We start from the raw sequence: 15,800 nt of genomic DNA on the forward strand, positions 1-15,800 counted from the left end.
ATGAGGAGAGCCCTACAATATAAATGAACAAGGCTTAGAAGGCTAGGAATTTGAAAGATGTCCCCATAGACGTCATCACTGTTGCATCAAAGGTCATCTCCAATACAGACCATGGGGAGCTCCGTTCCTCCTCCACACCCCGCCCGAGCCCGGGGCCTCCGCCGAGCTTGCAAAGAGTGGCGTCTAGTAATCTCCCTGTGAACAGGAAGCCTCACAGGCGGTCTGTGGCATGAAGGCGCTACCTCTAACCAGCCCCTGATATAATAAGACAAGACCTCTGGGCGGTGCACAAAGACAGAAAAGTCTCACAGCAACCACAATCAGGGACCACAAGTCAGACGGGAGTGGGTTTTCATTCTGGCTTGTGGGTAATATTAGCGCTTTATAAACTGCATCAATGTACATTCTGCGTAGTTTGTGTCAGAGCGTTACCATACCGAGGCATTACGAATACCGACCTGAGGGTGGCGCTTTAGATACAGACCCTTTGCCAGACCTGTTGGCTTCGCTGCTAGTCTGCAATAGATGTGACGGTGTTTCTGGCAGTGTCTGACTTCCAGCATGAGGGGAGTGAGAGGATGTTACTGGTGTGAGAGTGTTTCCGGTAGTGCGGGACTGTTAGTTTGTGAGGCCTGTGAGAGTGTTGTCTGTGAAGGATGTGTGAGTGTTGTAGGCAGTGTGAAGGTGTGAGGGTGCTGTTCCTAGTGAGAGACTGCTACCTCTGAGATATGTGCAAGTGTTATTGGTAGTGTAAGACTGCTAGTTTGTGAGGGATATGCATGGGCGTAGGAAGTGTGGGGGACACGGGGGACATATCCCCCCCAGATTTTGTAGTGGGGGGGACGTGGGGGACGAGGGTGGGGGGGACGAGGGGATGAAAGAATTTCTCCTCTCTCTTCTGTCTGTGGCAGGGCCATTGGTATGTCAAAGCGCGAGTGTTTTGACGTGCTAATGGCCCTGCACTTGACCTGTGCCCTTCCGTTTTGTTGTGCATCAAAAACTCCAAGAAGGTTTTCACACCTCATCACTCGCCCCCACAGCTGATTGCAGTCTGAATTTACAGGACGAATCAAGAGAGGTAGTTAAGTTTGTAGATTGCTCACTACTGACAGCCACAGCCCACTGGCGCGATCCAGCACCGGGGGCCTGGGCAGCAGGCAGTGCGCCTGTCCCTGTTTGGAGCTAGTGCTTACCCACCCTCCTCCTCCCACGTACTGGTCAACAGGTCACCAAAAGATTCATGCTATAACAAGGCCCTCCTACCCCTGATCCAAGGCAGTGTTTCACGTGCTGTGGTGAGTACAGTGCTGCTCATATTACCCGAGATAGAGTCCGGTGCGTGCATGTTCGTGGTGGTGTACGCAGCAAAATGTAAAAGAAGTTTATCGCTATCAGAAAAATTAAAGATTCCTGTGCTTATAAAAGGAGCTCACATACGAGTTTATTTTTGTGCAAATCAATCTGCTGAAGTGTATCTGCAAACAGTACTGTATGTGAATGTGCACCTCTTTTGGAAGCACTAACATGTTCGTTTCAGTTTAGTTCTAAAAACTTTTACAACGCTTCTCCCGGAATAACATGGATTGTGGAGTCTCTTTAAATTGTTTTTCAAGCCAAATGTACCAGTTATGCAAACTATGTGTAGTTCCTTTTATTATACCCACATATTGTCCGCACTGAAGAAACACAATATTCTTCCACAATCACATGGTGTCAAGATTACAGTTTGGGCCTGTAATATTTTCTCCCAGTTAGTAGCGTATTTTAGTGTTCTGCATGCAAATCTATTTTTAACGATGGGACTCCTGAACCTCTAAACGTTCACTTTAGCTACAAATATATCTAGTATTGAGGTGCTTTCCCAGAGTCTGTGTGACCCCCAGCCCCTTTGAATTGGTCCGCTGCAAGACTGTGGAGTATTAACAACATATGAGTGTGGAAGAAACGTTAATAATGTTCTTGTAATGAGTTTTGCAGTGGACCATAACTGAAGCTGTTTACTTTATAAAATATTGTTTTGCCCATAAAGCTTAAATTGCTTTCAGATTAGTCAATTGAGTTGGTGTTAATAGTCTGTGCAGCTAAACTGCAAGGAGGAGTCTCCTGTTTGCGCCCTTCCATTTCTGGTGCTTTTGAAAGGCTGTTACTTGGAGTTCAGGGGTCCCCTAAGGAGCCCCCCAGTACTTGGGATCATCCTTGTAGCACTAGAATTGGTGTTGAGGTATGATTCCAACATGTTTGCTACAAAACATGACCAGGTCCAGTGCAGCCATTATATAGTTAGACATCACGTAATAACTGATGTCCACTATATACCTTAAAATGGCGGACCACTCTTACAAAGCCTGGAGAATCAAATCCGGGATTTGTAGGGATGTCCAGCTCATGCAAGGGAACCCTCACATTTGTAACCAAGCACCCTTTTCATCATAGGGGTGACTTATAGATTTTGAGTGCAGTGACCTCAGACATAAGGAAACATATCTGTTGTAAGAGTTGCAAGCAGCATCTCACACAGACTGCAATGGCAGGTCTGTACTCAAGTTTAAGTGGACTTCCACGGTTGGCAAAATACATCTGCAGCCCATGGGAGCCTCTGGTGTACCTATGCGCTGAGTACCTTAGTACCATATACTAGCGACTTAAAAGGGTACACCAGTAGCCAATTGTGGATGTACCAAAGTACTTAACAGAGCCAATTTATGGGAGAGAGCACAGTTGCTGGGGTCCAGACTAGCAGGATACCAGCAGTCTACAGACAAAACACACTGACACCAGATACAAAGTGGGGGTAACCATGAAAGCAGATTCTGCTTTCCTACACCTCCCAAACGACACGAGGCTAACCTTGCCCATTTGAGTCTTCATTTTCTAAGTGGAAATATCTGGAAAGTGCATCTTTGTTGGCATGGTTACTCCTAGGTCTACGTTCTACTAAAAAGTCCATCTCCTGTAGAGAAATGGACCACCTCCAAAGGTTGAGGTTTTCACCCTTCATCTGTTTAAGCCATAAGAGGGGCTTATGGTCTATCTGAACAACGAAGTGAGTGCCAAACAGGAATGGCCTCAACTTCTTCAAGGTCCAGGCCACAGGAAAGGCCTCCCTCTTATCTGACCAACGCCTCTCCCTGGGGGTCAACTTTCTGCTTATAAAAGCTACTGGTTGATCCTGACCTTCTGCATGGAGCTGTGACAATACTGCACATATCCCTCTCTCAGAAGCATCTGTATGGACAATGAATTGTTTGAAGTAGTCAGGACTTTGCATAATTGGAGCAGGGCACATGGCTTGCTTCAGGTTATCAAAGGCCTTCTGACAGCTAAATGTCCACTGAAATTTCTTAGGCATTCTTTTGGAGGTGGGGGCACTACTACCACCAGTGCTATTGCCAGGGGCACTAGGAGGTTTAGGATTAATAGTAGCAGTATTGGTGTGGCCTTTTTCCTTGCACAAATAGCACCAAGGTTTCTTGTTAGAGGAGGAAGATGAATTGGACCTACCCCCAGAGGAAGATTTTTTGAGGACCTTCAGAAGACTCTTTATTTTCTTTAGATTTCTTCCCACTTTTCTCTTGGACCTTAGAAGAATCTTGGTTCTTCTGGGCACTACTACCATGAGACTTTTGTTTCACACTGGTGCGGACCCACTCATCTGCCTTCTTTCCAAATCTTGGGGAGAGGTCAGATCTGAGTCCACCATGTACTGGTGCAGTTGCTGATTTTGACAATTATTAAGGATGTGCTTGCTCACAAGTAAATTGTACAGTCCCCTACAATCATGCACATTACTTCTAAGAAGCCAGCCTTCCAGAGCCTTAATAGCACTATATACAAAATCTACCCAGTCCTAAGTGTTTGCCTTTTGTGTGCCCCTAAACTTAACCCTGTATTGCTCAGTGGTTAACCCAAACCCACCTATGATGGCACTCTTCAAGACTTTGTAATTGTCTGCATCTTCTTCCTTCACAGTTAAGAGTTTATCTCTATCTTTGTTAGCAAAGGAGAGCCACAGAATAGCTGCCCACTGGCCCTGAGAAACCTTCTGAACTACATAGGCCCTCTCTAAAGCAGAAATCCACTTATGAATGTCATCCCCTGCTGGTAAGGAGGGACTATCCTGCTCAAGTTCCTAGTGTCAAAGGAGTGTTCCCTAACTCTAGGTGCACTAGTGCTGCCACCATGGGATGATTCTAATACCAAATTCTTCTAAGCACTCTGGACTTCTAGGGTTTTCTTATCTAGGGCCAAATGTTCTTTCTTGATTCTGAGCTTTGCTCTCTCAACGTTGAACAGGTGGTATTCCATTTCTAAAGAATAATCTCTCTTGCTAGAGATGGAGGTTTCTATTGCAGTGGCAGAGGAGGGACCTCCCCTGAGCACTTTGTACCCCCCCGGAGGAACAAAGGGGGTCCTACCTCCAGGGCATCCCTCTGTGTCACTTGAGATATTCCCTGGGGACTAGAGTTCTCCAATAAGGGGTCTTCAGACTCCTCTTGGACATGCTCAGAAGCAGAGTCATTGGTGTTGGACACCCCGGCTCATCTTCTGAAGCATCACCACCCATATCCAAGTTATCCTGCCCATCTGAACTTTTTTCTTTGTAGCAATAACTATTCTCCAAAGATTACTTCACTGTTGATATGCAACTCTCCAAATGTCATTTGTAAATAAACATCATAGTCTTGAGCAAGGTCTCCACGCTTTCAAATAAATGCTCAATATTTTAGCTCAAATAATCCTAGCACAAGGCCTATTTGCTTGTTTTGAGCATTTTATAGTTTTTGTGAGCCTCCCATATAACAAAGTGTTATGCACTACTCATTTGTGCACTGCTAAACACGGGGTTTCCAAAAGGGATCCAACTGACTTCAGTACTCAGACACACAGAATCCTATACCATGCTATTAAACCTGCCAGCCTTGTGTGGTCTTCCCCCAAACATTTTGCCTGCTTACCTCCTTTTTACTGATTCTTTTCGTTGGCCTTAGGACACTGAGCACTTTACCGCAGCTGACCATTGCTAAAATGCGTGTGCTTCTCCCCCAAACATGGTAACATTGGTGTATACACAACTAGCATATTTAATTTACTTACAAGTATCTTATTACAGTGGTATACCATATACCCAGGGCCTGTAAATGAAATGCTACATGTGGGTCTGCAGCACTGACTGTGCCACCCACACAGGTAGCCCTTTAACCATGTCTCATGCCTGCCAATGCAGAGCAGCCTGTGTGTGCAATTTTACTGCCATGTCGACTTGGTATTCAAAACCCCTTGCCAAGCCTTAAACTTCTCTTTTATTACACATAAGTCACCCTTAAGGTAGGCCCTAGGTAGCCCATAGGTCAAGGTGCTATGTTACTAAAAGGTAGGGCATGTACATTTAAGTTTTGCATGTCCTTGTAGTGAAAAAAACCTACATTTGTTTTTCACTTCTGTGAAGCCTACTCCTCTCATAGATGAACATTGGGAATTCCTCTGTATACTCTTTTGAGCTGTAATTCCTATTTAGAAAAGAGAAGGTGTGTCATGTTTTGCATCTTTGGAATGGCAATGATAAATCCTCTTACTGGTAAGATTGGATTTCATATTACTATTTGACATATGCCACTTTTACAAAGTGGACATTTCTCTGCTCTTACAGCTCTGTGTGCTTTTAGCCTGTCTCCGATACACTCCAATATTACTCCAGTTGCATTTTGAGGTTTAGCAATGTTGCAAAGAGAATTCAGTTTATTCTTCCTTTTTCTTCCCACCTTTGTTTGCTTAGTGCATGAAGATCTACGTTTCAAAAACATGTTTTTTCACATTTGGTCTAATTATTTTGTGAATATAAATAACAATTAAAACATAGTTGCAAACTGTGACTACATGCCTGCCTTTATCAATGTTTCACTACAAAACTATGAGGCATATTAGCAAGGAACCTCGTAAAAATGTTCGCTGTTTTAGCGGCAGAAAACTGCTGCTAAAACGGCGATAATGGGCTTACTAATATGCGTTATAGAATTCCTATAGAAGCCCAGGTTAGATGTGCAGGACATCTAACCTGGGCTTCTATTGGAATTCGATAACGCATATTAGCAAGCCCATTATCGCCATTTTAGCAGCAGTTTCCTGTCGCTAAAACTGCAATAATTTTAACGAGGTTCCTTGCTAATATGCCGCTATGTGATTGTATTTGTTTAACATAGTGTACGGTTCTCAGACAATGGTCGATTTGTATCGGGTCACTGGAAACTCCAAAAGGTTGTCCTTGTCCCCCCCAGAAATTAAGTGTCTCCTACGCCCCTGGGGATATGGCTGTTGTCGGTATTGTGGAACTGCTGTTGTGGGAGAGTTTTGAGAGGCTGTTGATATGAGGAGGATAAGAGAGTGTTGACAGTAGTGTGAGACTGCTACTTTACAGGTGGTGCAAGTGTTGTCACTCCTGTGAGACTGCTACTCCACGAGACTGTGCAAGTGTCATCTGTCGGTAGTGTGAAACTGCCTGTCCGTGAGGGGTGTGAGTGTTGGCAGTGTCTGGCTAAATCTCACCGTGCAGGAAGGTTGTAAAGAGACATGTCAGAGGTTTCAGAAAGGCCCAGTCAAACTGAGGAGGAGCCATTCATAGATAGGATGACTTATTTCTAAAGTTTCAAAAAGCATGTCCTGCAGGGTAAAAGAAAACACGCGGGGCCTTGAAAAATGACAGGTCCTGGGGAATGACAATCGCAACACTCACCTGGCACTGCTCTTAGAGGGCGCTTTGCTCGTGCCCAGTCTGTCTCATTCTATGACCGGGCCCCAGCGCGCTCAGCCCTCCTCCCCCACGGCTCACTCTCCAATGCCAACAAAGATAAAGTAAAAAGTACACGTACGGTGTAACACTCAAAGTAATGGGGTCAGTAGCCATGGAAGGTTGCAAAAGAAGACAAGGCAGTGCTGAGGAGGGACTAACAAGTCTCTTAATCAATCAGACGGCAGCATTTACGAAAGACAATGACAGGAGCCAATTAAAAACATGGGCGGAGAGTGGGTGAAGCTTCCACTCTATACTCGATAACTGCCGCTATAGGCTCGACCTAAAAAGACACATGGAGCACCAGCAGGACACTGGTTGAAGCAGAAACGGTATAGTTAAACATTTTTAACCTGAACGAGTCTCCCTCTTGCAAACATTATGTGAAATTGCTTAATGAGTTATTTCAGAAAATTTCTTGATTTGGCAAATACTGTACACATCATCATACTTTCTCCGAGGCTAAGTGTGTTTGCTTCACTGAATTCCTGAAGAGGAATCATTCTCTCAAATAGCACAGTGCAGCTTCTCGGTTTACTCACATCATGAACATCATGAACCTTGTCTGTCAAATATATTTAATCTCAGCATCACTCAACATCACTGTGGGTAAACTTGGTACAGCTGACTACCCAGTGGTATTTAAGGATAATCTTTCTACTGTACAGGGCTTCACATGAGACTGTAGAAGATTCTTCCTAACATGATTTGCAGTACCAAGTTTCCCTAACTTTCTCAGGAGTAATCAGTGCAAACATTCACACAGATGATTGGCCCAGCTTAACTAGACTTCACCTCAATCTTCAGACGGATGCAAAGGTTGCGCTATCGAACCAGGTTATGAATTGATATTCTCTCTGGATCACTGAAACAATATCGAGGACACAAATATAGAACTACCAAAATATCGAGTAAAAAATATAGAATGCAAAAATATCGACTTCCATTGTCCAAACAGGTAAGTACAAAAATATCGAATCAAAAATATCGTTGTAAAAAATATAGAGTCAAAATATCGATTTTTTAAAAATGCTTTAAAGAAATTAAAAATTCATGAAATAATAAATATTATTAACTTAAACATACTTAAAATACTTAAATAACCTTAAAATTAATAAATAATTAATGTAAGTAAAAAAAGAAAACCATACAAATTGATTTGTTAATACATATATATATATATATGAACGTAATATTAATAAAAAATATATAATATTTTTCCCATAGGATAGCGGAAAGGGTAAAATTTACTATTACCACTCCAGTGAGTGCAACAGTAGAGAAAGCGTTGGATAGCGTAGGGGTAAAACTTATTATTCCCACACCAGTGAGTGCAACAGTAGGGAAAGCGTTGGATAGCGGGAGGGTAAAAATTACTATTCCCACTCCAGAGAGTGCAACAGTACGGAAAGCGTTGGATAGCGTAGGGGTAAAAATTACTATTCCCACTCCAGAGAGTGCAACAGTAGGGAAAGTGTTGGATAGCGTAGGGGTAACAATTACTATTCCCACTCCAGAGAGTGCAACAGTAGGGAAAGCATTGGATAGCGTAAGGGTAACAATTACTATTCCCACTCCAGAGAGTGCTACAGTAGGGAAAGCGTTGGATAGCGGGAGGTTAAAAATTACTATTCCCACTCCAGAGAGTGCAACAGTAGGGAAAGCGTTGGATAGCGTAGGGGTAAAAATTACTATTCCCACTCCAGAGAGTGCAACAGCAGGGAAAGCGTTGGATAGCGGGAGGGTAAAATTACTATTCCCACTCCAGAGAGTGCAACAGTAGGGAAAGTGTTGGATAGCGTAGGGGTAAAAATACTATTCCCACTCCAGAGAGTGCATCAGTAGGGAAAGCGTTGGATAGTGTGGAGGTAAAAATTACTATTCCTACTCCAGAGAGTGCAACAGTAGGGAAAGCGTTGGATAGCGGGAGGTTAAAAATTACTATTTCCACTCCAGAGAGTGCAACAGTAGGGAAAGCATTGGATAGCGTAGGGTTAAAAATTACTCTTCCCACTCCAGAGAGTGCAACAGTAGGGAAAGCGTTGGATAGCGGGAGGGTAAAAATTACTATTCCCACTCCAGAGAGTGCAACAGTAGGGAAAGCTTTGGATAGCGGGAGGGTAAAAATTACTATTCCCACTCCAGTGAGTGCAACAGTAGGGAAAGTAAATACTTCATATATTAATAAAAAAAAATATATTAATACCAATTACAAATTAATTAAAAATAATTACCAATTTAATATAATATAATAATTAATCAATTAAAAATACAAATACAAATTATTTATTAAACATCATTACCTATTAATACAAATTAATTACCAATGTACAATTAGTTAATTAGCAATTGAAAAATAATTAACAATTAATAAAAAATAAATACCAATAAATACATTTAAAAATGTAATTCATTACAATTAAATTACTTCCCACCCTATTCCCCTATAAACCCACAACCCGCTACAGTAAATAAATTAATACAATTAACATAATTATCAATTAATAAAAATTATTTACCAATTATAATTTAATTATTACCAATTAAAAATGAATTAACAATTAATTTAAGATAAATACCAATAAATATATTAAAACATTTAATCAATTATAATTAAATCACTTCCCACCCTATTCCCCTATAAACCCACAACCTGCTACAGAATTAAAAAAAATAATTAACATAATTATAAATTAATCAATTAATAAAAACTAATTACCAATTATAATTTAATTAATTACCAATTAAAAATTACATAACAATTAATTCAAGATAAATACCAATAAATAAATTAAAACATTTAATCAATTATTATTAAATTACTTTCCACCCTATTCCCCTATAAACCCACAACCCGCTACAGAAAATAAATTAATAAAATTAACATAATTATCAATTAGTAAAAATGAATTACCAATTATAATTTAATTAATTACCAATTAAAAATGAATTAACAATTAATTCAAGATAAATACCAATAAATAAATTAAAACATTTAATTAATTATAATTAACTTACTTCCCACCCTATTCCCCTCTAAACCCACAATCCGCTACAGAATTAAATTACGCAAAAATTGAAATACCATAAAATTCATTACTTAAAATAAATTATAAAATAAATATACACTTTTCACACATATACTAACATAAAAAACACTTTAAAAAATTCGATAGTATTAAAAAAATCAATATATTTAACATCTATATTATATACTTCGATATTTTGACTTTCTATATTTATGTAAATCGATATTAACTTACTTACCTCAAATTCGATATTTTTGTTGTCTATATTCTGTCCATTCGGTATTTTGTCCATTACATTCGATATTTTTGTTGTCTATATTCTGTCCATTCGATATTTTGTCCATTCTATATTTTTAATTCGATATTAATGCAATTCTTTATTGTTTACTCGATATTTTGACTGTATACCAGTTCTCTAATGAAAACATGAATTGTGTATCCTTAGACACATCACTTCAAGGCACCCATATGGGACATAGATTAACAGTTATCTGAAATAACCTGGAAACACACTCAGACCGAAGCAGATGCAAGGAATACACCAGCTGACATTTGAAGAAGCTAGCATTAAATTCACACATTTCCAAATTTTTTCACAGCAGTGCTCTTCAGCCAGTCAATGTGCGTGTCTGAGAAACTGGAGGTTTCTAATTCAGCAGAAGTTAAAACTTCCCAGAGAGAACATGTCCTGTAAGTCACTTGCAAGAGTGAGCATTCACAGTGAGGCACTAAACAGAGTGAACATTCCTGTTAAAGCACTTGTCAGAGTGAATATACTCAATACGCCACTCATCAAAGTGAATATATTCAGGAAGCCACTCATCAGAATGATTATATTCAGTAAGCCGCGCATCAGAGTGATTGTCTCCAAAATACGGAAAACAAGGTCCTAGCCAGGCTATGTTCTGAGCCATACCTTACCTCTCGAATCAAGCATTTTAGGTCTTTCTCAGATGGTAGCATCTGAGTATGACTTAAAAGCCTTAATAGGTACCTCCTTCAACCCAGACACTTAAAAACAACAATTGCTGGTGCGCTCTATATAGCATCTCCCTCTCTTTATTGTTTTCTGGGGTACCTTTCATAAAGATACTTTTACCAACTAGATTTTATCAGACTGCTGTTTTCAGTTGCCACAGGAGCGAGGACCAGTCTGTAAAGTGACCTCCAAACATTTGCAGTGGATTTGTGATCAGACCTCTCTCTTTCACTAATAATGTCTCAGAACATTTCAGCATGCGCATCTCATATGTACCTGGAAGTGAAGTTTTCTTACGTAGCACACACTGTAGGTTATCTTTAGACACAAAAGCTTTTGGAGGAAAATGCAAGACCTCCAGGATTTCAAATTTCTCCTAATCCCACCCAGTGTTCATGAACATTTCTATGTTAACCTGGGTTTAGGTAGCACATTCCTTGAACACCACCTATGACTCCATAAATCTTCCTAGCCTGCTGAGGTTCCATATATCATGTACGACTACCTGGAGATATTGCAGGAAACTGACCTTACTAATGAACAAGACTGCTAGCTGCTAAAATGAGAGGTGCTAATACATTGCTTTGTCTTAGCACACCTCAGCTCATTCATGAGGTAAAGTCATGCCATGGTTTTGTGTGCAATAAAAGACCCATTTTCATGTGATCGAACAATTTAGCAGTTAGTTTGTGGAACCTGAGTCCCCCGCTGTTTTGTTGCATTAAAGTCTAAAATCTTATCTGAATGCCATTACCAAGGAGACCGGCAATTGCAGACCTGCTGGTACCTATAGAACTTTCACTAAGGTCAGTTTTGTGTTGGAGCATCTATCTCAGAATACCCTGTGCAAGTTCCTCAACATGACAATTGAGAGCACGGATATCCCTAATGACCGTCTATTGCGGCAAACTGGTTCAACTACAGGACGAGAAGAAAAGCTGCACACCCAGCTGTAAGAAACTCCTAAGTTCTAAAAATGTATTCAGTAGAAATAAAGCACACTCCACGTTCATTTTAACATCACTTGCCCGACCAGAATATAAAATGAATTATTCCCTCAAAAATGTAGGATGAATACAGCAAGCAGTGGTGCCTACTGGGCCACAGTATACGGACTGTCAGCACCTGGCTATTCAAGGGTTTTTGGGTCCTTATAAAAGCCTGTGCTCTTGAAGCCATTTTCAAGTAAGTCAGGTGAGATTTTACAACCTAAAAAGAGACAGAAACTACTATTACAGAGCATCAGACCGCACAACTCCAAATGCCTTGGTGAGGGTTGGAAGTGCAAGCTTGTTCAGCTGGCAGTGTGCCTTGTACATAAACTACAGCACAGGTCTGTGTTCCTTGCGTTTATTATGCTGGCAGTCTTACATAGCTGGACTGCATGCAAACCTGTGTCCCCCAAGACTTGCAATGCAGACCCCTGCCTACCTTAGCAGACGCAGCCTCCTTCCCACTCTAGTCTTGAACTGAAAGGGCTCCCTCTGAAGCGCAGACCAATCCTTGACGCTCCACACTGCTTCAGTGCGGTGCTCCAATAACTTAATGGAGCCAAGTCCTTTTATTTTCAAACTTCGGCTTGTTTACAACAACTTGCCCTGCAGCAATATTCACGTGTAATAAAAGACTTGGCTTTCAATGCCGTTGAATATTCCTATCAAAATGTCGCAATGCACAGCAACGACTGTTAAACACTTGAAATATGCAGGAAAATAAATGCCTTATGTACCTGTTGCAGACAAAATCCTGTGGGTTTTGTTCAAGAAGGGCTCAGCATTGGAAATGAGCTTCTCCCAAAAATGTGGTTGGTTGTTTTCTGGAGTAGTTTAAAATACTGAGTCCATGAGCTTCCAGTATTGTTCTTACAAGGCCAAGGTGTGAGAACCTGCGTTGAAGAACAAATAATTTATATTGATTTTGGAGTGGGTGGGATTTCAGACCAGCCAATCACATTTCAGCTATATGCTCAATGAGATTCAGTTCTCAGCCTGCATCTTAGATAGGGACGGCTTTCACATTAACTAATTCATAGCAAACTGGTAACAGGAAATATCTGATCAAGCTAGAGACAAATTATGCTTCATTCTCTCAGTCTCAGATCAGAGTTATCGATTCCCTCAGAGCCCTGCCTCTAAACATCTCACATTTTGAAGTTGATTTAATGAGTTGCTAAGTCTGTGATAGTACATATTACTGAAGTATAGAACTGTTCATACAATTGGTTGTTTAGCAGTTCAGAAATTGTAATCCCACTCATACTGCTTTACCCCACTACTGTACTTGCGTAGCATTCCATATAATACATAGTCACCTTTCCCACAAGCCAAGTGATGTCTTGCTCGATCATATGCAAGAGATAGTATTGTTGCAGTCAACAAGAGTAAAAGTAAAATCTTTAGTCTAAAATGAAATCAACAAAAAGCAATTGCTAATTTCTTGCAAAAATAATTTATAATCAATGTATTGTCAGTTAGATTAACTCGTTCCGTGCTCGTGACGGAACCACACCGTCATGAGCCAAGGGCGCGCTGTGCTAGTGACGGAGTGGTTCCATCACGGCGCGGCCACTCCACCCACGCTCAATTCCGCGCCTGCATGACTGAATTGATGAGCAGGCGGGGCTGTGACGGAGTGGTCACTAGCACAGCCCGCCCGTGGCTCGTGACGGAGTGGTTCCGTCACGATCAAGGCGGCGCCGCGCAACCCCCCTCTCCCCCTGCTCCGCGGCGGTAAGGGGTTAAAAAGGTCTGCAGCATAGACTGTGCAGAAACACGCAGAGAGACTTGATCTATCTTGAAATGATCAACAGCATGCAAAAAAATAAATACACCATTCCGGGCCAAGATCTTAGAGAAAATCATCAACAGATGCCTCATCAAATACCTCAATCACCACAAACTCCTCGAGACTCTGTCTGGTTTCAGGCTCAGCCATAGCTCAAAAGCGGTCCTCCTTGCTGCCATGGATGACATCTGAATGAAGGAGACATGGCGACCCTCATCCTTGTGGACCCCTCCACAGCATTTGACTCAGTCTTCCATCCCATAATCACCCAACACCTACATGACATTGGATTCCAATGACACAAACTCTGATAGATCGGCATCTTCCAGACTGGAAAGACTCACTCAGGCATTCTTTGAAGCCTGCGACCTCATCTTCAGAGTTCTGCAAGGATCCTCCACGAGCCCGACCCTCTTCAATGCATACATGATTCATGCAGCCAGCATCATCTACTCTCACAACATCAACATCCTGTCCTATGCTTGCTGACAATATGCAACTCATTCTCCCCTTCATGGGCAAGTTGCTCAGTACCCGGATCAAGTTAAATACCTGCAAGACTGAAATTATCCACTGGATGAAGACCAACTGTCTGGAGCCTAATGCCAACTAGTCAGAAATAGTGATCTTCAGAAATTGCGAATCCTACTTGATCTTCTCACAGAAATGCATTAGACTGAAGAGATAAATTGAGTGCCAGCCGAAATGATCAGTTGTTTAAATTAAAAGTACGTGAAAATCTGTTTCTGCTCAGCATCTTATGGTGCATTTTAATCAAAAAGTGACTTTTCATATGTGCCCTTTCACATAGCAAAACCTTATGAACATATGTGTGTATCTGCCATGTAATGATGAAACCCAAATTAATTAATAAAGATGTTCTGAAGAAACTTCAGGCTCATGCTATCATTTATATGTCAAACTATGTGACAAATTGCATGAAGTTTGTGATTATGGTATGCTTTCATTAACTCTGAATGGCTTTGACATATTGAGTGGTAAACAACAAAATATGCTACATTTTATCAAACAGACTCAAAGAAAAAATTCGATGCCATTTTCTCCTGTTGTAAATCAGTATCTTTTATATGTAAAAGCAAAATTGAGCTTTAAACTGAAGCTGTGCATTTTAAAAGCACCGTTTCACTTAAAATAAGAATATAAGCAGCATGATCTATATATTCAAAGAGCTAATGGCTTTGTGTCATCACCCAGATAGGAGTGAGATGTGGCTTTGATAAGTGTGAGGAATGGTTATGATTTGCTTTAACTTTTATTTCTGAAACAGGCTGGAAGTAGTCCATCCGAAAGGGTTTCCTGTAATAAAAAGGGTTAACATCCTCCAACGTTTGTCACCCCAGGCAAATATTTAGGCATGCCAGATTAAACACACATTGGCAAAGGAAATGAGTCTCACTCTTAGGTGCTATTAGCTTTGTGAACCTCTATACACACACACATATATGTGTGTGTGTGTATATATATATATATATATATATATAAACACAGGTCCTGAGTCTTCGTAATCTCAACACGATCCAGGTACAGACCACAATAGTGTGCAATTAGATTTTCGAGTGCTTTATTCTTATTTCCTCATTGCCCGCATGACGCGTTTCGGCTGCTTAGCAGCAGCCTTGATCACATGACACCCCGGACATTGTGCTCAACATTTATAGTGCTAATTCCTGGATAGGCTAAATCACGTTACTAATAGACATAGAAGAATTACTTCAGTGCAAACTCCCATATAAATAAAGGGTCTGTAGTTATATGAATACATAAATCCTAAATACATGTTTAAAAACGATAGAAATATGCGTTAAAAAACCATGTATATAAATAGGAAAAAATAGTCCATAATTTTTATATAAAACCAATCATATATAAAACTGTTTAAAATACAGAGTTGATGACAGTGAAGGCCAAGTGGCCAATGGTTCTGGGACTAATTATAATTCATATACCCTAGTATTTTGCCACAATACCTAATCTCATCATATAGCCGTGATTAACTCCTAAAAAAGTGCGAGTGCTTAACTTTCAACTGTGCAAAAAAAAGTGCTAATACATCTTAGAAATATTTCATATTAAAAAGTCATATCAAAAGAACTTCCAGGATAAAAAATATAAATACTCACAAATAAACAAACATCTAGGAAACATGTATACAGATAGTCAATTCTCTTGTTGTAAATCAGCATCTTTTATATGTAAAAGCAAA

At 40.6% G+C, this 15,800-nt stretch overlaps 1 protein-coding gene across 1 annotated transcript in view; it reads right to left on the reverse strand.

Moving 5' to 3' along the window:
* The window catches only part of LOC144822713 (hyaluronidase-5-like), a 190,090-nt gene extending 177,445 nt beyond the window's left edge, over positions 1-12,645 (reverse strand). The window contains exon 1 of the mRNA XM_078680535.1: positions 12,522-12,645. The gene's annotated coding sequence lies outside the window, so the exon portion shown is untranslated. The remainder of the gene's footprint in view (positions 1-12,521) is intronic.
* Between the last annotated feature and the right edge of the window lie 3,155 nt (positions 12,646-15,800).

This window comes from Lissotriton helveticus, chromosome 1_1 (genome assembly GCF_964261635.1).
Source record: "Lissotriton helveticus chromosome 1_1, aLisHel1.1, whole genome shotgun sequence".
In the NCBI taxonomy this organism is placed as follows: Eukaryota; Metazoa; Chordata; class Amphibia; order Caudata; family Salamandridae; genus Lissotriton; species Lissotriton helveticus.